This window comes from Aotus nancymaae, unplaced genomic scaffold (assembly GCF_030222135.1).
Source record: "Aotus nancymaae isolate 86718 unplaced genomic scaffold, 86718_ANA_hifiasm-v0.15.2.pri h1tg000016l, whole genome shotgun sequence".
Classification (NCBI taxonomy): Eukaryota; Metazoa; Chordata; class Mammalia; order Primates; family Aotidae; genus Aotus; species Aotus nancymaae.
In genome coordinates, this window is record NW_026988428.1 from 57,368,648 (window position 1) to 57,393,216 (window position 24,569).

The following is a 24,569-nucleotide window of genomic DNA, read 5'->3' on the forward strand; positions in this document are numbered from 1 at the left end:
TTCAGGAGACTGACATAAGATTACGAGGAAGAATGAAGTGGTCTATGATTTAGGGAAGTTTATATCAACCATTGAGGATACAGTTAGTACATAAATACAAGCTATAATATTTAATATTATAAATATATAAAGCAGAGTAAGAGAAGAGAGTGGCTAAAACTAAAAAAGTAAGGGTATTCAGCAATACTTATAATAATAAACATTAGAAACGTTTAAATGGTTGGTATCAGGGCACTGGTTAAGTAAATTATGGTACAGACTCCAGATGGACTGTTTATAGCCATTATAAGTATTTAGGAAGAGTTTACAGTACTTTGGGTAAATGCTTTACTTTTTATAAGGTGAAATGACAGAATACAAAATTATGATATAATGTGACAACAATTTTTATTTTCTAAAACAGTAATATCAAAAGGAAAAAAAAAGCACCAGAATGAAGACATAACAAAATATTAACATTATTTTTTGACTTCAAGTATGCACATGCATAAATATACAGTTCATTGAATTTTCATACACTGAACAAATCTATGCACCAAGTGCACAGATCAAGAATACAGCATTATCAGCATCTCCATAGGCCCTATGTTCCTCACTTCTAATGGCATCTCATAGTTTTGACTGTTTTGTGTTCCTTGTATAAATGAAATCATAGAGCATGTACTCTTTGGTGTCTCGGTTTCTGGCACCCAAGGTTATGTGATTCATTCATATTATGTATAACTGTAGATTGTTCATTCTTTTTTTTTTTTATGGATTACTTTTTTTTTTTTTTTTTTGAGACAGGGTCTCATTCTATTGCCCAGGCTGGAGTGTTTGGCAAGATCATAGCTCACTGTAAGCTTAAACTCCTGGGTTTAAGTGATCCTCCCTCCTCAGTCTCCCCAGAATAAGCAAATATTCTATAATCATAAAAATAGAGGGTTTTTTTTGTTTTTTTAAGAAGCAAAGGCTTGTTTATTTTTTACATTCTTGAGTAGGTTCACTTGGCCAGTTTGGCTAGACGGTGGGACATAGGAAGGAAAATTGAAAAGATAAATTGGGACTATACTGAAACAGATGTGCATGCTGTGTGAACTGAAGGTCAGGATAACCAGGTTCTGTTTGTCACTTAGTAGTCATGGGACTGTGAAGACATAATTCAATCTCTTTGATTCTCAGTTTGCGCATCATCCATTGGTCAGCTGGGTGCGATGGTATCTTTCTTAAAAACTGACCGTGAGGGTTAACTTGAGATACTGAGTTTGTGAGACAGACTGCCAGGCAGTGAGGTTCTTCATCTAAAAATTAAAGAGGGAGCCTGCTATGGTCTGGATATTTGTGTCTCCCTAAAGTCCATATGTTGACATCCTAACCTCCAAGATGATGGCATTTGGAGGTGGGGCCTTTGGAAGGTGATTAGGTCATGGAGGTAGAGCTTTCATGAGTGGGATTAGTGCCCTTATGAAAGAGAACCAGCGATTCCTTTCCACCATATGAGGACACAGTGAAAAGGTGCCGTTTATGAACCAAAAAGTGGGCCCTCGCCAGACGTCTGATCTGCTGGTGCCATAATCATGGGACTTTCCAGTCTCCAGAACTGTGAGAAATACAACTTTCTGTTACTGATAAGCTACCCAGTTTATAGTATTTTGTTAGAGCAGCCTAGATGGAATAAGACAACTCTTGCCCAGTTGCCATTAATTTCTCTGTGAAGTGAGGGATGAGGGAAGGATGTTATCTGGAAGTGAAAACATGGCTTTGAGGTTGGAGTTTGAGCAAAACAGAGAAGTTTGGGGCAAGCAGTGGCTAAGTTCTGAGCAAGCTTGGTGGTCCAGGGAGAAAGGAGTGGGGCTCAGCAGTGTTGGGGCCCCCACTGAGGTTGGAGCATAAATGTAAATGGAGTATATTTTTTTCCCTAGAAGATTTATTTATTATTAATTTATTTTGGCTAATATTAAACTAATTTTTCCTGATCATGCAAGTGGAAGAGGTGAAAGAAAGAAGATGGAGGGAGGAGGAAAGCCCAGCCAATAGGTGAGAAGTGCTATGGCTAATTTGCAAAGAGAATGGAGATTCCGTTTAAAGGAAGCCTCTGATTTTAAATGTGAGCAATGTAGAGATCCACAGTGAATTGGAACATGTTTTTCCAAAGGTATTTATCCTACAAGGGATGACTAGGTTTTTTGTTTGGTCCAAGAGAATCTACAAAGCAGACAGGGACTTTTACTAAAATACTTTTTTTTAGCCACAGTGCTGTATTGGCAGACACTGAGCAGTACTCTAAGCCCAAGTTAGTTCTAAAGCAATCCCAACATTTCCTAATGGAGAATCTGAAAAAGTAGAAATCTTAATTTTCCTCAGTACAGCTTTAACTATTTTGGATTTTTCAAATTGAACAGGGCTTGATGGGCCAGCTTGGAAAACTGTACATTGATGGTAGTATTGTTTCTGTGGGAATATTGCTCAGGTAGGTGGAAACTGTTGGGGCTGCACTCTGAGTTTGTTTGCTTCTTACAGTCGTATTGACGGGTGAGCGCTCAAACCTGAACGCAGCGTATGTAGGTTAACTAATCGTAGATAATTCATGTTGGTGGATTGGGTGGTACCTTTATTCATCATTGATTCATTCATTCAGTATCTGTTGAGTGCTTGCAAGCTGGCTATGCAAAAACAGTAAGAACCAATCTTATCTTTCAGATACTTTGTTAGAGGAGGCGCCTTTAAAGAAATAATTTGTGAAGTGTGATAATGGATCAATAGAGATGTGGGTTCCTAGGGTGGGATTGGAAGTGAGTGCTTCTGGAAAGATCTTCCTTGGTCCACCTGAGGAAATCAGGGAATCTTAATGAGGAAAGTTCATTTTTGAGCTAAGACTTGAGGATGAAAGGCATTTTCTGGGAGGACACTCCATACAAACAGGACAAGTCCAAAGGCACAGGGTGTAAGGGAGAATGTGGTCTGCCAGAGAACAAATAGTCTTGATATCATTAAAGTTAGATGTGCACAGTGGGCTGGGGGAGTGGCTGGAGCTGAGGTTAGGAATAATTACCTACCCCACCAGGGTAAAGGATGTCACACTGTCCTAGAGTTTGCTTAGCTTTCAGTTGGTAGCAAGCTTGGTTGTGAGATGCAGTTTTTCCTGTCTTTGTCCTGAATTAAGATTTCAACATATTCAGATTTTATATTAGAGAATGTTGGGATTGCTTTGGAATAACATGGGTTCAGCATACTGCTCAGCGTCATCCAGTGGTATTAAGATTGCCATGTTTCTATTCACTCTACAAACATTTATGGAGTGTATTAAGTCAAAGGAACAATACTTATGGTGGTTGGTGTTACAAAGATAAGAAATGGCCTCTAGGGCCTTTTAAAAAGCTTGTAATCTAGCAAAGCAAAAGTTGAACTTTAGAAGACTTATTTTAGAAATAGAGATAAATGCAAAGGAAAGAGGAAGGAGAAACAGAGAAAGCTATTTAGAAGGTAGTACATGCTGATCAAGGACCAAAGGACCAGAATAAATGGTATACCTGAGGACAGTGGCACAGAGGGGGACAAGAGGTGATAGAGTGCTCTGGGGAGAGGCCACCACAGCCAGAAAACCATGGTGGTGGCTGGCTCTGGAGCATAGATGTGCAGAGTACCTTTGGGAGGCAGCACATTATCTAGAGTCACTCAGCATGGGATGGAAGTAGACAGAAATGGGGCCCATAATGTGGCTAGGACCAGGTGTAGAGGGTCTTAGATGCTGCACTAAAGAAGGACCTTATTCCAAGCCAGTAGGTTTTTATGAACAGGACTTCTGGTCTTCTCCTCACCCAGGATGCCACTGAAGCATGAAAATAGAATCTGGAGGCAGGGAACTGAAGGCTGTTTCACACTGACTTCCTAGAACTAAATTGAAAGGAAAACCCTAACTTTTTCCGCTTAAGTAACAAAAGGACCACAGGCTACTCCCTTTGACCTTTTCTGTCTAGAGGATGGGAAATTGGCTCTCCACAGCAAATCATACTGAGTGCAGGTAGAGTTTTCGTTTGCCACTTTGTAACTTCAGTCCAGCCTCTGAATGGTTGCTGTCCTCAACCAATCAGACTGATTGCCAGCAGAGTCTTGGTTTGCACAGAAGAACTTTGTAACTTCACCCTAGCCTCTGATTGGTTGCTTTTTGCTCTGAGTGTGACATTTGTAACTTCAGCCTCTGGTTGGCTGCTTTCTACAACCAATCAGACTGATTGTGGGCTGCCACTTCAGTTACATGAGGTAAGCCTGAAGTGGCCAACGGGAAACTTCTAGTGGGTATTTGGACCCAAGAAGATTCTGCATCCGGGCCCTTGAGCTGCTGCCTGGGTCCACTCCCCCACTGTGGAGTGTACTTTTGTTTTCAATAAATCCCTGCCTTCGTCCTTTGGTGCTTTATTCTTTCTTTGCTTTGCTGGGCGTTTTGTCCAGTTCTTTGTTCAAAATGCCAAGAACCTGGACAACTTGACACAACTGTCTCCAGCCTCTCTTCCTCCCTCTGCTGCATGAAGAACAAGCCCAGTGTGTTACTCCCAGAGCCTAACACCACATGCCTGGGACTCTCATGGTTTTGCACAGATTGCCAAGAAAAGTGAATTTGGCCTATAATTTCATGATGTTTCCCTAGTCCACAGTTTATCCCCTCATTGTTGATTCCTCTCACCTTAGATTTTTACAGAGCACTATTTAGTTTTCAGCCACTTTTGTGTCCATTATCTAATTTGATTCTTAACAGTCATTAGAAATAATCAGGTCTGGCAATTTTATAGGTAGGAAAATGAATCCCACAAAGCCTAAGCGAATAGCTGCAGATGAGATTAACAACACTGTCATTATGACCCTGTTTGTTTCAGGCTTCTTTCCATTAAGTCATTATACCACAGCCTTCCACCTGACTGATGTCTGACTTATTACCAGTGAATGCACGCCAGCCGTGTCGTTATGGTATCACTGAGAAGTTTGCATGGATTCATCCTCGGGCTGTGACTTAAGTATTTTGAAATGGCTGAGATTATGGGCTATATCCATGACCATTACACAGAGAGAAACTTACTGGCTTATATGGCAGCTTGCCCATAATCGTCTTATTCATTTTTCCTCAATTTAAGAAACAACCTAACTTCTTTTTTTTTTTTTTTGAAAGAAAGAAAGAAAAAGAATAAAGAAGAGGAGGAAAAAGGAAGAGAAAGAGAGAGAGAGAATGGGAGTATTGCTTTCTTGCCCAGGCTAGAATGCAGTTTAGTAATGGGTATTGAAAACCTCTTTTATACCAATAATTATACTTGATGTAAACAGGAAGGAATAAGGGAAGAAAATAACAAACGAACAGCCAACCAATATTTCATTTAAACCTATGAAATGCTGTGCGATTACTGAAGAGTGATTTACTTCCAATTATGTAGTCACTTATGGAATAGGTGTGAGGTGGTAATGTATGTTTTATGTATTTGAAGTGGAGAGTTCTATAAATGTTTATTAAGTTTACTTGTTCCAGGTCTGAGTTCAAGTCCTGGATGTCCTTGTTAATTTTCTGTCTCGTTGATCTATAAAATCGTTAGCTCTTCTTGTTACATTGATCCTTTTGCCATTATGTAATGTCCTTCTTTGCCTCTTTTGCTCTTTGTTACTTTAAAGTCTACTTTATCAGAGGCGAGAATTGCATCTCCTGCTTTTTGTTTATTTTTACTCTCTGATTGGTTGATAAATCTTCCTCCTTCTCTTTGTTTTGAGTCTTTGTGTATCGTTGCATGTGAGATGGGTCTGGATGCAGCATAGCAATGGGTTTTGGCTTTTTATCCAATTAGAATATATATAAGTTTAATACTGGCATTTGATGCTAGCTGGCTGTTTTGCCCATTAGTTAGTATAAATTTTTCATTGTGTTAATGTTCTTTTCTTTTTGATATATTTTTGGAAAGACTGATATTGGTTGTTCCTTTATATGTATAGTGCTTCTTTCAGAAGCTCTTGTAAAGCAGGCCTGGTGGTGGTGAACTCTCTAAGTACTTGTTTGTTCGCAAAAGATTTAATTTTTCCTTCTATTATAAAGCTTAGTTTGGCTGGATAGGAAATTCTGGGTTGAAAGTTCTTTTCTTTAAGGATGTTAAATATTGGTCCCCACTCTTTTCTGGCTTATAGGGTTTCTGCTGAGAGATCTGCTGTAAGTCTGATAGGTTTCCTTTTATGGGTAACCTGACCTTTCTCTCTGGCTGCCCTTAGTATTTTCTCCTTCATTTCAACCCTAATAAATCTGGCAATTATGTGCCTTGGGGTTGGTCTTCTTGAAGAATATCTTTGGGTGTTCTCTGTATTACCTGGAGTTGAATATTACCCTGCCTTGCCAGGTTGGGAAAATTTTCCTGAATGATATCCTGAAGAGTATTTTCCAACTTGGATTCATTCTCTTCATCACATTCAGGTACACCTATCAAACGTTAATTAGGTCTTTTCACATAGTCCCATATTTCCTGGAGACTTTGCTCATTCCTTTTCATCCTTTTTTCTCCAATCTTGTCTTCTCGTTTCATTTCACTGAGCTGGTTCTCGACTTCTGATGTCCTTTCTTCTACTTGATCAATTCGACTGTTTAAACTTGTGCATGCTTCGTGAAGTTCTCGTGTTGTGTTTTTCAGCTCCATCAATTCACTTATATTCCTCTCTAAATTGTCCATTCTCGTTAACATTTCGTCAAACCTTTTTTCAAGGTTCTTAGTTTCTTTGCATTGGGTTAGAACAAGTTCTTTTAATTCACAGAAGTTTCTTATCACCCACGTTTTGAAACCTGCTTCTGTTATTGGAACACACTCGTAATCTATTAAGCCTTGTTCCTTTACTGATGAGGAATTGCGATCCCCTGTAGAGGGAGAGGCATTCTGATTTTGAGTATTCTCTGCCTTTTTATGCTGATTTCTTCCCTTCATTATATATTTATCCGTCTGTTTTCTTTGTAATTACCGACTTTCTAACTAGGTCTCTGAGCAGACGTCCAACTTGTTGATTCCCAGCACCGAAATCTGAGCAGTCCACTGCGCCGGCCAAAATAGCGGTGTTAAGATTGATGGTGCTTTTCTGCCCGGGAATCTCCGGACTCTGAACCAAAAACTGGCGCGCTAAGGCACCAGCAAAACCGCCGCGCCGGCCGCAAGAGTCGCCCTGGTGACATGTGGGGCTCTTCTGCTGGGAATCTCCTGGTCCGTGAGCAACAAATATTCGTCTGAAAGTGTGGTGTCCTCTCGTTCTCTGCGCTTTCACTGGGAACTAGGAGCCCGAGCTGCTACTGATCAGCCATCTTGGATCTCTCTCCCAACCTAACTTCTTAGCAAGTCTCTTTCATTTATGTGATTATTTTTATTTTTCTGGAAATAACCCAAATCATTGCAGTTCTTGTTCTTGACCTCATATATTTAACAGGAAAATTGTTTTCCATCTTTCAGATATTTAGCAAGCTAACGAAGTTAAGTGTGTACTAATTTAGTGAATTTAGTTGGCAATATGACTTGTCAGCTTAAGAATACACATTAAAAAATTTGCCAGGCAAAAAAAAATTGAGAATCTTTCTTTATAAGTATACTTTGATTTTGCCAATAGTTACCAAGTTGGCCTTTTAAAAATTATTATTGAGAACATTAAGGTTGTGAGGCAGCTACAGTAAGGGCAAAGATACTAGTTTTTATAATTAAGGACCGCTGACACCAAACAGTCTGTGGAATTCCATAGTGACAGGTGGTATCGACACTGAGAGACACTTGGGAGGTCATTGTACCATCTTCAGAAGAGCAGTCACTGAAGAGTGGAAGTGGAAAGTCATAGTTAGTGGTAAAGTGGGGCATAGAACTTGTGACACTCCTCTGTTCTAATCCTCAGTGGCTCCCTGTTGCTGAGAGGGTCATTCCTTGGCCTGGCCCTTCTACCCACTTGCTTATCTGTGCTGAGTGAATGCACTTTGATGGCATTTTATTAATGACAGTGGGTTCAGACCTGTCATGGAAACAAAGATGGAGCTCTTCTAACACAATTTTTTAAAAAACCATACAATATATTCTAGCTGAATATGTAGAAGCTTCTGAGATTTTGATACAGAAAGCTGATCTGGAACACTGTTTAATTCAGGTCAAATCAAGTTATTTTTAAGTTCCTAAATGACTAGGACTGGGCCTAAATATAACACCCTTATATATTCTGGAAGTTAGACTGGCCAACTGCACCTAAGAAGAGCACCTGCAGTGGCAGTCACAAACCTCCACGTTCCCTCATTCCTATCTTTATTAATTCTTGACATTATGTTAATTACATATGGGCTACATATAATTATGTTAATAAAGGTATTGCTTATCTCATTTCCAGTCCAGAGTATTTTAGATTTTAGACTAGAAGCATGTGTGTGTATGTACCTTATAAGTAACAAAATAGTTTTTGCCAAACTAGGTCCTTAGAGGCAGGAACTGTTTCTTATTAGAACTCTTTGGGACTCAGGGCTTTATTCAGCATGGGAGGCACTCATTAAATATACACTAGTAAATGGATTGTATTCAAATTTGTACATGTAGGTTAATACTTTTTTTTAAATTAGGGCATGATGGGATCAGATCATTATAGGCTGGTCATTCTGGTGGCATCATTTATGAGGTGCCTGTTTCCCTGTCTTCAACCCAGGATTACTGGAAATCAGGAGACCAGAAGGTAGCACAGTAATAAAAATGAGAGCATGGAAACCTTGATGAAAGGATTTTATTATGGTGATAGGGAAGAGAGGATGTTTCTTGTCTACTATTGGAAGTTAGAATAGGTAGGATTTAATAGCTAATAGGATACCCGATCTGGGGAGAGAAAGATTTCACAGTACCTTGTGCTAGTTAAGTATAGCACATTTGAGGGAGTAGAAAAAGAAAAGGTAGTATGTTCAGTTCTAGATGGATATTACCTAGAAGTCAGTAAGAAACAAAGATTATTAGAAGCTCAAAAGGAAGCTTGGGCTGGAAATAGCAATATAGCCCAATCATTTTTCCAATCACTCATTCAACATGATCAGTCCTAAGACAGACTAGACAAAATGTTGATAGTTGGAGACCAACTAGTAGATAAGCTTGTCCTGCAGCAGGTAGTATAAAGAGAGAATCAAGCAGCAGGGAGCTCTAGCAGCTGGCTCCAGGCAAGAAGAGAAGCCAAGAGAGAGAAAGTGAGATCAGTGCCCTCCCTAGAAACAAAGGAGAAAAGTCTCAAGAACCGAGTTGGCCAGCAGTATTAAAGCTGAGATGGAAATCATGTAGCTAAAAGCTTGACTTTTGGCAGTGAGGAAATCGTTAAGGATCTTCTCAAGAACAGTGAGATGAGCACTGAATTGAGGATTGTTGAAGAATTGGAGACTTTTTATTAAAAAAAAAACAAAAAACGGTAATTTATAATCTGTATTTGAGTATCTGTGATGTATGAGGTCCCAAGCACTTTACATGTATTAACTCACTTATATCTTACAATAACTTGATTTTTTTTATTCCTCATTTTACTTCTGCAAGAACTGAGACAGAATAATTTGCCCAAACTCACATAGGTACGAAGAGGTGGGGCAGAGCTAGGGTTTGAGGCCAAAGGCAGCTCCCCCACTGTTGGTTTTAACTACCACTCCATGCTGATGCTTCACTGTAGAGGAGAGAGGTTGAGTACCCATGTTCCTCTTGGTATTGTATAGGTGATGGGGAGGCAGAGACAACCCTTACCCTTGAGCAATTTTTACAAGTGCATTAGGGGAGCTGAATCAGCAGCACAGGAAGTGTTCCAGTTGCTGGGGATGGGTGAAGGATGTAGCAGGTAGGGAAGGCAGCTGCTAGCTTTTACTGTTGGGAGAGGAAGGGAGGCCTCAGGAAAGGTTTCTCAGAAAAGGTGACCCTTAAATAGAGGTTCACAGTGACAACATTCAGAGTGATAGTTATGAAAATTTAGGCATGAGAAGCTAGCTCCCATCTTTAAGGGCTACTTCTTTCTGCTTTCATCAGGTTTTCTAAGTACTGCCCTTCATGGTTAAAAACTAATTTAAGCAAATATACCATGTTTTTAAAAGTCTCCAGTGGGTTTAGCTTAACAAGGTACTTAACCCACAGGTGGGCCATTATACTGGAATACTCGTAATTTAATTGTATATTTGCTTTAGAGTTGGGAAATAAGACTCTTTCCGTAATCTATTCTAAGATAAAAACCATATATACAACAAAATGGTCATTATCTTTGGTTTTAAAAAGGGATTAAAGAGTAAATGCAGTAACTGTTATCTTTTCTGCATGGGGTAGAAAAGACCCTTCCTCCATCACTTCTGTGCCTTCACCAAACACTGGACATCCACAAACTGCGTCTTCCAAACACAGAATTTGATTTTCTTCAAGGATTGCGATTTTTTGGGATGATTTCCATTCTTTAAAAGAATCAAAACACTATGTTGGCCAAATAAAACACTTACAGAAGCTGGATTTGTGCTTTACAGTTGTATCGGTATCCTCCTGTTAGCTGGTGCAAGTAGGGTTGGGGTAGTACTAAGTTCTGAGTCCTGTGAGACGGAATTTCAGCGAGCTATGAGCAGCTGAAGCCACACAAGGGTTGTAGGTATCAGAAAGGCTGTTGACAGAGTCTCATTGCAAGAAGAATTTAAAAATCACTCATTTTAAAAAATTCATGGAATGAGATGTTTTAATTCAGTGAATTGTTTTAGTTAAGTTTCTTAAACACTTTCTTCTTAAAAAAAAAAAAGGACATCATGCTGTCTGATTTAACAGTATATCAGTATATTAAGCATATTTTGGGGGATTGAGGAGCATTATTAGCATATTATCCTAAAAATATGGATGTTGTCCAGTAGAAAATAGGCAATGGGTGGGTACTTATTATGGGCAGTATAAGGAGATACTGAGGCAATTGCTTTATTAAAAGAAGGAGTGCATCTGGTTTGCTGGATTGGTCCTGGCTCACTCCTGTTGTTCTGGCATAATAACAGGGTCTTTCGTCCTGGATGATTGTTGTGCTGAATCCCTTTGACCTCAGCATGGATGGTACCAGGTTCCTGAGGCCAAAGAAGAGACCCAGAGCTATCAAACGAGATGACATAGGGTTTTATTGGGGCTTACATCCAGGGAAGAGAGTCTAGTGGCAGCGGGCTGGACAGGAGAACCAACCTCAAATGCATGCAGTTTATATAGCATTTTCACTTAGCCTCCCCACCCTCAACAATCTCTATATGGCAGTCTTCCCTCAACCCAGAACTAAGGGCCTTGATCCTCTGTCTGGCCTGCATTCCACCAGACCTCAGAGGTTGTAAGGTAGGGGGTTCTGATGTTCCTCATAGACAAAGAATGAATCTCCTGGTTGGCCACTCCAGGATTCCCTAACTTGGAACATTCAGGTGCTCCTGCCATACAGGGTTATTCTCATGGTATGCTGAAGTTATTGCTATCAGATGCATTTACCATGCACGGATAAATTGTATGGTCACTCTACATAATGTTAATATGATTTCTAGTTGCTGGTCCCCAGAGGTGGAATGAGGCAGGTATGCTGAATGCCCTTGCTGCTTCCTATAAAATTAATCACTGAAGCAAAGGCTAAACCTCAGAATGACTCTTAGCCTTCCCTGAATGATCTTTACTGTTGCTGTCAGGGCTTTAACTTGTCAGCACCATCAAAAGCATGATTGATTATTTCCGTATTACAGCTTTCAAAGCCATCCTTCCTGTTAGCTTTAACCTACTCTTATGTCTATATCAAATTTAATTTGTGGTCTATGAGGGAGGCATAGCAATCCCTATTTCAAGGATATGTTTTTTCATAATCATCCTTAAATGATATTGAAGTAAAGATAATATAACACGAATTTTTTAAAAGCACATTTTCAGGCAAATATTTTTGGGATGTGAAATTGAAGGTACTGGGTACTACTTTGCAGGTGGATCCATTTTATTTTTAAAAGCTCAAAATAACATATGCTGAATGATACAGTGTTCCACATTTTTTCCGACTTGGAATAAAATATAGAAGACATTTTAATCAAGTTTGTGAATGAAAAAGTTTGAAGTAAATAATATTTTTAAATGAGATTGAGAAGTCTTTAATAGCTTAAAACAATGACTGAAACATAAGGTGTAAGTTGAATAGGTCAGAATATTAATTTCTGCATTTAGATTAAAATAGTAGTTATGCAGTTATGCAAGTACAGGAATAAGGAAATAACATAGTTCATATGAAAAAGATATAATGGTTTTAGTTGAACACAAGCTCAGTATAATAATGGCTGTTTAGAATGTCAGTGTATTTACATCTCTAATGATATGTGAAACTAGATACTCTGAATTGCTCCTCCAGTAAAAATGAATACAAATAAAAGTGCTGGATAAATTATATAAAATATATCTCTAAAGGGCAAGAAAACATGAAATCAAAGACCAAACATTGGCCTGAAAGTGAAAGCAAGAAATCAGAGTGATAAGGGGAACACCCTGTTGGAGAGCACTTGCTGAGTCCAATTGAGCCTGGATTTTTTTGGTCACTTGTTGATCTGGAGATGAGACAAAGCCCAGAGCCTGCTTTGGGGAAAAGAGTTTAGTAGACAATGTCTCCACATAGAGCTGGGACCTCTAAAGACTACTTTCATAGTGTATTATAGAACTAGAAATATAACTTTTCCCTTAATCACCTCCCAATCTGCAGCAAATCTCAGAAAAACTACCTAGTATTTTATAACCAATAATAATCAGCATTCATGGAAGTTTACAGTTCTAATTTAGATCTATGGGTGGTCCAAAGAAAAGACAAAGATATAGTTGTAGAATGGTTCCACTATAGTAGCACAAGGCAGAAGCTAGTGCAGGTCCTTTCTGGAGGGATCTTTCTTCAGTGCAAGCCTTCAAGAGTTCAAAAATTTTTAAGAAATTTTAATGACAGTCAAGAATCACAAAACAAATTAAACAAGACATCATCAATAGAACCAGCAAAAATAGTAGATAACAGAATTAGGCATGTAATAATCTCAGATATTACTGTTGTCAGACAGAATGTAAAATAACTTTTAATATTAAGCATATTTCGTTTATTAAGCATGTAAAATATATTAAGCATATAAAAATGTGAATAAATAGCAAATGAATATAAAAATGAGAAAAAAGACCTGAAAGAAACTAAATAGTGCTTGAGAAATTAAACATATAATTGGAATTTAAAAATCAGCAAATAGGTTTAATGGCAAATTAGACATAGCCAGAGAAAGAATTAATCAACCAGAAGACAGTTCTGAGCTTTTGGACTGTGACCCACAGAAAGAAATTCACTTATTGGCACACGTGTATGTATATGATACATGTGTATGATTTAAGCCAAAGTATCTAGGAACTGATCTTATCAGTTCTCTGCTAAAGGTAATGTTCTCTACTATTTTGCTTTTCTTATTTATTCTTTTTTACTAAAAATGTTGGAACCAACCCAGGAAATTTGATAAACTATAATGGGTCATGACCATGGTTTCGAAGAAAACTGATTTTATTAAAATTGAAAATGCATGTACCCTACAACCCAGCACATGTCTACCATAGTTCAGAGTACTTTGTGTGGCACCAAAAAAAGAAAAAATAAAAAAAACTGGAGGAAAAAAAACATGGGTTGTAGAAAGCATAAGTTGTGGTTTATCTGTATAGTGGATTACTATAGGATGGGAGTGATATTAAAAACAATGAGCAATCAGTGCAGTGTAGACACCATGCAGTTAGTATGGCTGCTGCCCATAAACAGCGAGTCTCAGCTCATACCTATGTGTGCCAGTGACTAACAGCCCTTTCTACACCTTTGAAAATGAATGAACTATCAGTTCATGCATCAACAACAGAAAAACAAGTTCTAAAAGATTTTATGTAGTATGATTCCATTCATATGAACTTCAGAAATTTGGACAAAACTTATATTGTTTAGGGATACAAGTATGTATGTATGTATCTATGTATGTATGTATTTATTTATGGAGACAGGGTCTGGCCCTGTCACCAAGGCTAGAGTACAGTCACATAATTATAGCTCACTGCACCCTTTAACTCTTAGACTTGAGCAATCTCCCTGCCTCAGCCTCCTTAGTAGCTGGGACTACAGATGTGTACCATCATGCCTAGCTTTTTTTTATTGTTCTTTTGTAGATATGGGGTCTTGTTATGTTGCCCAGGCTGGTCTCAAACTCCTGATTTCAAGCCATCCTCCTCCTTCAGCCCACCAAAGTGGTGGGATTACAGGTGTGAGCCACTGTGCCTGGACTAAACTATTTTTTAAAAGGCAGGGGTACACACAGAATTAAGAAGAGTTATTACCTCTTAGTGGAGGACAAAAGGGTGGATTAAGAAGGATCACAAAAGGAGCTTCAGAGGTGATAGTCATTTACTTTTTCTTCTTAAAATTGTGGGTATATGAATATTTCTTTTTAATTATTTGTACCTTACTCATTTTATGGTTACTCTTTTGCCTGTTCAACATTTAATAAAATTAATTTTAAAAAGTCAAGTCGGGATTAACACAGGCAATAAGTCATTTATGCTGATGAACCCATTTTTAAAAAGTTATTTTTAGTTTTGTGTGCCAAATTTTAAATTTTATGGCCATTAACAAACTGGAATGTGTCCAGAGGAAAACATCCAGGGTGGTGATATAAACCACCAACTTGGTCTTGAGCCTTTCTTTTTTCAAATGCAGATTCACACACATTCTATTGGTGGTTTTGACTTTCCCGGGTTGGCCTGCTAGTGCTTAATACAAACCTTGTTAACTCCCAGGGTATTGTACTTTTTGCTGCACCAATCAGAAATGTGTTCTAAGAAATTCCACAGATGTTCTTTAGTATGATGATTTGCTAAAGGTTTTGTGTGGGAGGGAGGAGGCATTTAATGCTGTAACTGTAGACCCTATGGCATGTTACTGTATCATACCAAATAATAGCCCAGAAACAAGGGATCTTTCATTGCTGGGATCAAACAAACCCTCTGCTATCCACAGCTCCCAAAGGCATCACTAGATTCAGGTAGTATCCACTGAAGGGACTTACATGGGGATAATTTAGTTTGGAGCCTTTCAGAGGAAAGGTGGGCTCAATCCTGTGGTTTTCTGTTTATGGCAGTGCAGGGATCCAGTTTGTCTGGCCAGGGCCTTAGCTTTGTGTAAACAAGGAGGGGTAGGCAGATGGCAGCATTTGTCTTGATAATAATTACTTGAGGTAAATGAGTAAATCAGCAATTATTGAGAATTTGCAATGTTCCAAGTGTTAGGTGTTTTCATAAAAATATTCCACTTCATAGGAAAGGAAGTGGTCTTACTCATATCTTACAGATGTGGAATTTAAGGAGGGTTCGCCAAAATTAATATTTGGGGGAGAGAAGAAGGACAGGAGAGCAAGCTTTCAGCAGTGCAGTGCTAGGGCTGTGGAGTCCTGGCTAAAGGCAGTGTGCGGAGTTGTTAGGAGCACAGATTGCAGCAGACAGAGCTGGATTCCTATATGGTCTGCCATTTACTAGCAGGGAGACCTGGGACATATGTTCTTTAACTACCTGTGCCTCTTGCATCATCAGAAAATAAGGAAAATCCCTATTTCATGAGATTAAGAGAATTAAATTAATTAACATATATAAAGTACTTTGAACAGTGGCTTGGCACATAGGACTTTACAAGTGAAGGGTCTGGTGAAGTTTTTTTCTACATTGGCTTGTGGCAGGTGATTCTCTTGGTCTCTGTGACCCTGTAGCAGTCTGTCTTCAGTCTTAAGAGTGAGATTTTTATACCCCGTTAGTTTCCCAGCATCCGAACTTGGGTTCAGACACACCCAGAGAGTAGGTGTAGCCTTGATTTACATTCATTAGATCTTCCTCCTCCAGGATCCTGCACCTCCCAGGGCTATAGAGACCTACCAGTGGCAATTTTTAAAAGACATACCAGATGTACTTATTTCCAAGAACTTGCTCGGCAGATGAGGAAACTGAAGCTCAGGGAGGTTGTGACTGTCCCAAGTTCACGTGACCGAAGAGCTAAAATGAGAATGTTTGCTGTTATCTGTATTACCTCTAGAATGTACGGAGGAGAAGGACAGTTTTCCCTTTGAAGCCTTAATTTCATACAATGTGGATTACCTCACATATCTTGGTCCACTGGACGACTTGTATGTTCTCTGCGCCCTTTTGGGTTCTAAGATGTGTAGGCTGCTCCCAGCTTTCAAGCTCCTCAAGAGCAGCTTACTTCTTCTTTGAGCAACTCTTTTGGCTGCTCCTCTTAACCCAGTTTCCCTCTAAATTGTGTAGGGACTGGACATTCATTGACTCCTTCCATGTGTTTCTTGTAGTCTTACCTATTCTTTCCAGCGGCCATTGGCTTCTCACAACACGGACAAGGCTCCTACTTAGTGCTGCCTCTCTCTTCTTTTGCTGCCTCTTCTCTTTAATTTCCTTTCTTTATCCTCTTCTCCCCTCTTTATGTATTCGTACATGCTGTCACTTGTGTATTTCTACCATTTTTCTTGTAACTTGGGGCAGCATTGAACTCTTGACTTCTGGAGCCATTGCTAAGCAGTGAATGTTCATGATGCGAAGTGACCAAAATCCACAGTACATCTTGTGAACTGTGCAGTCTTGCCTCTTAGCTTTCTTTTGACTAGGCTGGAACCAAATTGAATGTTATTAAAACAACATTACAGCCAATATATGTTTTCATCAAGGGGAAAGAGTCTACCAAAATCAAGCCAAAAACTGGGATGCTGTAATTCTGTACTAAGGCAGGAAATGGTAAGATTTCAGAAACAGGTAAAGTATAATCTGTACAACTGCCTGGCTTAAGTGGTGTTTACATTTAAATGTAATTTTTTTCTTCAACTTGAAGTGGCTTTATTGTTTATGCTTTTCTTTGAACTGAAATAAGGACAGTATTCAGAATTAACATACATTATGCAACAGATCAATTTAAGAAATTAGATAGTTGTTTAAAATATACTTGAACATGCCAACATATTGTATTAATTTTCTATCCAACAGTAGAATATTATTCACTTTGTATATTTTTTGACTTTTAAAAATATATGCTAAAAATTTCTACCAGCTCTTGTTTTAAAAAGAGAATGAAGGTCATTATTGCTTGAAATTAATGTTATTTTTTTAAAAAAATGAATCCCTTCCTGTTGAGCTTACTTTTTTTAAGTAGGCTCTTTTTAAAATAAGATTTTTTGAGACCATAAAGGGAAAAAAAATGGGAAAATTTGTATAAAACATCCATGCAGACAACCTTCACCTCAGAACTGTCAGGTCTTTAAAAGCAGTCTTGGAACTTTTATTGTTGTCTGGTAGCAGCATTATTGAACAGATGGTTAATTGGAAAAATAAGCTGGATAATCAAATCTGATGAACTGAGATGGGGTTAACTAGAGCAATCTGTAGTATTTAGAAAAATTGCCAGGGTGATTGGGGAATGGTGACTGCAGTCATTATTTGAGATTTGTTTCTGTTAGTACAAAAATACAACTTAAAGTCACAAATCATTTTGATAAAAATTTTTTTTTTCTTTCATTTAGAAAATAGCCCTCTTCCCACCTCGAACAGTCATTTCTTGCAGGGGAGAAGAAGAGAGATTTGTATTAGCCGCCTGCACTGCCAGTCCAGGAAATAGCATGTCGAATTCCTGCTTTATCAGGAATCCCGCCAACCCCGGCCTTCCTCTGGTCCTCATTTATTGAGTTTGCCAGATCCTGTGCTAGGTGGTGGGACCATAAAGAAGAAATGGGATGGGATTCCATGGTGCAGTAGGAGAATGGGTATAAACAAGTAACACAAAACAGTATGGAAACCTCCAAAGAATCCCTGTAGTATGTTTAGAGCAACTGTATCTCCTGGAGGATGGTTCACAACATCTGTTTAATTACCTTTGTAATTTTCTTCACTTAAGTTAAAAACTAGTTAGCTTTTTTGATTTTATCCTGATTTTAGAAAGCATCTCTGAGGGGTCTACCTATCTTGCCAGAATTCATCTGTAAACTCACTGTGCCTCCAGCAGAGCCTTGTACTTACCAAATGATCCAAGTGATAGTAAAGACAGATTTACGATGTCTCCTTTGCAGAATGATTCTACTTGTCTGTTCTTCAGGTTTCTTTCCCTCCCAACATTTCTGTCTGTAGGAATGGTTTTCTCTTAAAACTATGGCCTAACCATATGTTTTCTTACAATCATCGGGCCACACCCAGAGCCATACTGTTCTTTTCTCGGGGGATTGCTTGATGTAAGCCTTTACTATGTCCTGATTTCACGTTTTCTAATGTGTGTTTCTATTAGTGAAACAGTTTCTACTGCTAATGTGGTTTGTCTTTTAATCTACAGGCATTTAATGGTGTCTTTCTTTCTTTCCCCCCACCCCTCTCTTTCTTACTGATTCAAATTGGAATAACAGTTCTTCAATAATAAAAGACACCTAAATAATATGATGAATACTTATCAAAACTCTGAAGTTGGTTTTCTGAAAATAGCTCTCTTGTGTGTGAAATATTGAAGTGTTATCCAGGAGAAGATGACTTTATGCAAATGATCATCTTATAGCTTATCTACTAAAGTTGATGAAATTTTCTTTCCAAACTGCTTTAAACAAAAAATGATTACTTAGCTATTTAAAAAAAGATAATATTTCTTTCTTGTCTTATCCCTTCTCTGCCACTCTTCTGATTTCTTACATAACAGTTAAGAAATCCTAAGACTAACAAGGATGCATCTCAATTCCTTATGGTTTATGGATCAGTTTATTAGGCCAAGGGTGGAATGTGGCATGGGTGTGGGAGGAGGTATGGTAGAGAGTACGAACATTTGCTAGGAGCAGCATGGGATAGGTGAATTTACCTGGTATGGGAGACTAGCAGAAGTTTTAAAATCAAGTATATCTGAGTTCAGATCAGAGCTCCACCGTTTACTAGCCACCTGAACCTAGGAAAGTACTAAATCTGAAATCTTAGTCCCTTCATGTGCAAAATGGAGACTGTAATAAGGTCGTGGACCGTGCCTGAACTGAACATAGAGCGATGCCTGGCACTTATTTGTTGAGTGCCTATTAACACTTTTCAAAGCCAGGAACTGCATCCTGATCATCACTTAATCTTAAACTCAACTTTATATAACCTATATAATGGGAATATTGATATATTGATATGAAAAAGCTAAAAAAAAATTACAGCCATATATAAGCACAAGGGGCTTAATTTCATGAAGGCTTCACAGATATCCACCAGCCATTAGTGGTTTCTCTTGTATGAACTCTGCTGTAGCTTTTTTCCAAGTATCTTTGTTGTTTACCAAACATTTATTTGATATTATTGTTACTAGACATTAGTTACATTTCACAAATACTGCAGTCAGTGGAATGAAACCCATATCTTCATCTTTGTAATCCCTGTCATATTTCAAATATGGTAAGAGCTTGGTAAAGGTTTATTATATAAATAATTAATTTCAGTATTACCATTGCTCTCTGCTTTGCAAACTAACATCGTTTAATAGCATCATAATGGATTTATTTCCACAGAATATCTACCTTATTATCTCTGTGATCATATTGCTAACATTTCATCTGGATTATGTAAAAACCTAAGATATTTTCCTTACTAATATTGTGTATTCCTATGTATTTTGATGTCAAAGAAGGAAAAAGAACCACCTTGAATGTTCCCACTCTTATTAGAGAAACAAATTTAGGAGTAGTTTAGAATTCTGTAATATTTATAGCTTATTTTGTGGATAAACAGTTATATCACTTATAAAAGTGTGCTACCGTAGTTTATTTGTAGTTGAATATTTAGAATTTCAGATGAGTTTTCTCTTTTCAATAAAAAGAAATGCGCTTCAAGAAAACACACAGAAAAATGTTTTGGGGATCTTGGAATCACAGAGTAGAGAGTAGCTGGTTTCCTCCAAAACTTAGAGACTTTTTGTCAGACCTATAATACTTAAATAACAAGAGCAATAAACTCTTCTCATTTTTACAGTAATAGAAATGCCATATTGTCTTTTTTTTCTTTCTTTCTTTCTTTTTAACTATCTCCAGTAATGGGTATAAGCAACAATATTGTCTTTTGATTATCTCTCCTGGTGGGCCTAATTTAGAGAAAGGGAACACACCCAACAATTAATCAACAGTCATTAAAAGACATCTACAAGGAAATGAATGGTTTGTATTCTTCTGTTGTTAAAAAAAAAAAAAAAAAAAGATCCTCTTGGAAACTGGGGGATTTATTTTGCTCTTGAGTTATTCTTGAGCATTCTATTTTGCTTGTGTTCAGTGTTTAGGAATTGCAATAACCTGATATTGTGTTAACATTAATAACTTCTATTTGCATTGCTATAAACTATTTAATTTAAATAAATTACTTATTAATACATAACAAGTTGCCCCATGCCTAGGGACCTAAAACAGTAACTTTTTTTTTTTTTTAACTCTCACCTAGTTTTTTTGGATCATGTATCCAGGAATGGTCTGGGTGAGTGGTTTTGATTTTGGATCTTTCATAAGGTTGCAACCTAGGTGTCAGTCCATTTTGTACGTAGTCTGCATGAAGGTTTGATTGGGGCAGGAAAATCCACTTCCAAGGTGGTTCACTCATACACCTTGAAAATTTTTGCTGGTTGTTGGCTGGAGGCCTCAACTCCTCGCCACATGGACCTCAGAGGGCTGCTTGAGCATCTGATGGAAGCAAGATGGAAGCTACCATGTCTTTATGACATCATTCCACAATACCCTGTTGGCTATACAGGTTACCTCTGTTCATTGTAGGAGAATAATACACAAGGGTGTGAAAACCAGGAGGAGAGGATTTCTGGGGGCCATTGTGGAGGCTAGCTACTAAAATAAAAGACTGCTTAATCTTTAGTGCATTTTTATAAGTGTCCAATTAATGTTTGAACAACCTTAAGTTTTACCAAAAACAATATAATTATTGGTGGAACTTCCAATTTTTATCCTCTCCTTTTCCCCACAATTACATGTCAGTGTTCATTGATTTATAGTCATTTCAAGTATTTGTATAATAGAAATCTGTTTTTCAGACATGTGGTAATAGAAGTATTATATCTAGGTAAAATGAATCATTCTAATTAGCAGGACTTTCACTGAGGATAAGTTCAGAACCACTGTACAACCTGCCGCCATTCTGTAAAACTCTCTGAATTCATCAAGCCTTCAGCATTTATCTAGCACCACTTATGTGCTAGGCGTTTTGCATGCAGGTGTTAGTGCAAAGTGTCTCTGCCCTCAAGAAGAAGCAAACATTTCAAACAGTTGTTGAAGATTATGGGCTGTAAAGTCAATTTGCTTGAGTTCAGTTCTTGCCTCTCCTGTTTATTAGCTGTATGACCCTGGGCCAGTTATTTAACCTTTCGATTCTTTTCTAATTATTTCCTTATTACAGATTACCTGCCCCACAGGGTTGTTATAAGAATTCAATGAACAGTACCAGTGAGTACTAAGTGTGAGCCACTTGAGAATACCTGGAGTGACTAGTTTTGATAAGGGATGTTTCCAGGGGGTGATGAGATCACATTTGAGTGGAGTCTTGGAGAGTAAGTTGGAGATTGGGCAGCACAAAAATTTGGTAAGGCCTACACCTGGGATGCCAACCTGATGTAGAGACAGGGAAGCTGAAGTGGGGTGAGGCCGTGCATGCCATGTGGCGGCTTCAGGGGAGGCACTGGAGATGGGCCTGCCTGGACAGCTGCCTGAAGGGATGTGAAGGGGCTCATGAAGTTTCCTGAGACCATCTTCACCTAAACCTCTTGTTTCTCATTGCCTTTGTAGATAGTCCCACGCTTGCCAGATCTCATGTTTGTATTTGTGGTTAGGAACATTTTGTCACTGCAGTTAACTGACAAACAAGAGAAGGTTGAACTTTTTGTGGAGACCTTTCAAAAGCAGTAGTTTGATAGGATTGGATCTTTTGGTTGGTTTGTTTCTATAAAGTGACCTGGTGAAGAGTGAACAATGGGTTGAGTAGTTATGAGGTTATAGGAATCGACGGGGAGCTAGGGAGCGGGGCAGGTACACCAGAGCCCAAGCCTGGACTTTTGTCAAGCTTGGCGTTTCCCAGAGACATCCTGAGCACATCCCAGGGTACCCGCAGAACTGCCCCCTACCCTCTCCGCACCACTCATCTCAAAGTGAATTTTGCAGTTATAAAAATCTAAGAAGGAGAGATTTTACTCTCTGCATATATATTAGTGTCAGTTTGAATTACATATGAGAGAATAACCACCATCATCTTTTTGGCCTTTAAATTTCTGGCTCTAATGACAACCTTATTTTATAGACAAAGAAGATAATGATTATGTCAGTTTCAGAAACTCATTCTCAACTGTCCACTTCCCATTCTCAAAAGTTTTTCTTGAAAACACAACTAAAAAGAGAGATGAGGCTTTAGTGAAGAAAAATTGGTTGGGAAGAGGTTTTGATTTAGTTAACTAAGAATTCTTTTGGCAGCTAGGTTAGATTCCAGACAGCTCCCAGGCCCAAGGATGGGAATTAGGGTGGTTGTTAGTCTATTTAGCCTCTTCTTACTTGGTTTTGAATTTGTCACCCAGTCCTCTTTCCCAGCAGGGTTGACCCTTCTTTGCTTTTTGGATGACACCCTCCACAGACTAGCTCTTTTGCCAAGTCCTATCACCCTCAGATGTGTCTATTTCTTCTAGCTTCTTTAGGAGGTAGGTAGGTCTACTTGAAGCTAGAAGACTCTAACCCAACATCTGATATAAGAAGATGCAGTAGAAATTCTGTGATATCTAGCTAGCTTAAATCTTATGTGTTTTTATTAGAACAAAAATGTAACTGCTACTTTCTGTTAAAATTTGGAAGCAGGCACTAATGCACCTTTGTGTTGCAACTGTAACATTATGTAAAAAAATAATCAGGAAGGCATTGGCATTTTTATAACAACTATTAAGTTATATGAAGTGTGAGTGTAGTAACCAGCTTTGGAGACAAAGTCTTCATTCAGGGATATAGCAGCTGTGCAGGGAGAGCCAGCTCTGAAAGGGGAAACTTTGGATTAACTTCTCCCTTCCTCAGAGGTGTTTGAAATGTGTATATTTTCTTATATTTACATCAGATTTGGGGTCTGCCAGTTTTTTCTCCTTATGCTGTAATTTGATATTTCATATTATTTCGTGACTAAAAATTTACAGATTTTAACATTTGGGGATAGTATTTTCTATTCATATAATACAAGTAGTTTGATGTCTGGATAGATTTTTTTTTTTTAAATGGTTGATGGAAGCTGGTCTTGTTGCTAAAGTAAATCTTTCTATAAATAAATGCAGAAACATCTGTGAAGGGCATAGTCTGAATGTGGCAGACATATGAATTGCATCAATTCCCATCTTGTGGCCAAGATTTCTTCCTTGGGCTTTCTTTATAGCTAATGTTGTGGCAAAGTTTCACATTCTCAGAGCATTAGGCAATAAAATGGTCAAAAGAAATGCTGCCAAGTTACCCTCTTTCTTAGGTTAGTCAGTAGAAGGAATTTGTACTCACTAAGGCAAAGTGCAGTGTGTTTTTATTTTTATTTTTTAGGACTGAAGACCTGAGAGGTCTCCTTCAACTTCAGTTTTAGTCCTGGCTTTAGGCAGTTTTCCAAATGTATAACTGCTTTCAAGAAATTAGTGTGGTATCACAGAGCTGGGGTCAGTAGAAAAAGAAGACACAAAGTCTCTCCTAGAACTCCATGGGCCCATCAAATGACCTTTTATAGAAACAACTGAAATTCCTCTTTCAAAAGCACAAAAATGCTAATTGAAACCAAACAAAACAAACCCTCCCCACAAGGACTGCAATTCAGATGGCTAAGAGGGAAAGTGGGCACAAGGGAGGAAAATTCTTGGGAAAATTATTTGAAGCCATACACTTGTATTTTGCTATTTGGTGATTGTAAGTTAAAATGGAATGATTTAGGATTTCTAAGATAAAATTTCAGCCAGCACTGTAAGAATCCTGTGTACCTTTGCAGGTACCTGTGTAGATCCTCCTAGAATACTCGTGTGGTGCTGTCCTTCCTCAAGACTACCTCATACTCACTGGCTCAGAGACTCCCGCGTGCTGAGGTGAGTGGTGCCGAGGTGTACTCCTCACGTGAATTACATTCTAGAAGAGTGCACTTTCAGTGACTTTTTAAAAAACCTTCCAAAGTTTCAGGACACTTTTATAGATCATATTTATTAGTAAACTCCTAAGAATCATCATTTGTAAGCCCTTTATTTAGAGAAGGACTGACTATAGTTGATGATACTATCTGTTGCTACTGCAATATAATTCCTAGGTCCAAATTTGGGTTGACACTAAAAGCATCATAAAACATACCTTAGGTTTCAGATTTGGAGTCTGAAGCAAAATACTTCAAAGCTGTGTGTCACCACTCTTGGGCTTTCTGAGCACAATTCTACTAATGCTATAAATTGGCAGCCCCTTAAAGCAGAGAAGTATTTCTAATAGTGAAAGGTTAGAAAATCTTGATGGCTAACTAGTTTTTCAGCCTTTTCTCTGTAATAATCTTGGTTAGTCTGAAAAATCCTATAGC

At 38.3% G+C, this 24,569-nt stretch overlaps 1 protein-coding gene across 6 annotated transcripts in view; it reads left to right on the top strand.

Moving 5' to 3' along the window:
- The window catches only part of RASSF8 (Ras association domain family member 8), a 115,354-nt gene that overhangs the window by 14,462 nt on the left and 76,323 nt on the right, over positions 1-24,569 (top strand). For 2 of the 6 annotated variants that reach the window (XM_021666856.2, XM_021666858.2), the window contains exon 2: positions 24,003-24,096. The exons of 3 other annotated variants lie outside the window; for them this stretch is intronic. The gene's annotated coding sequence lies outside the window, so the exon portion shown is untranslated. Of the gene's footprint in view, positions 1-23,940; positions 24,097-24,569 lie in introns of those variants that run through there. One more of the 6 variants, XM_012457170.3, reaches the window with a different exon arrangement.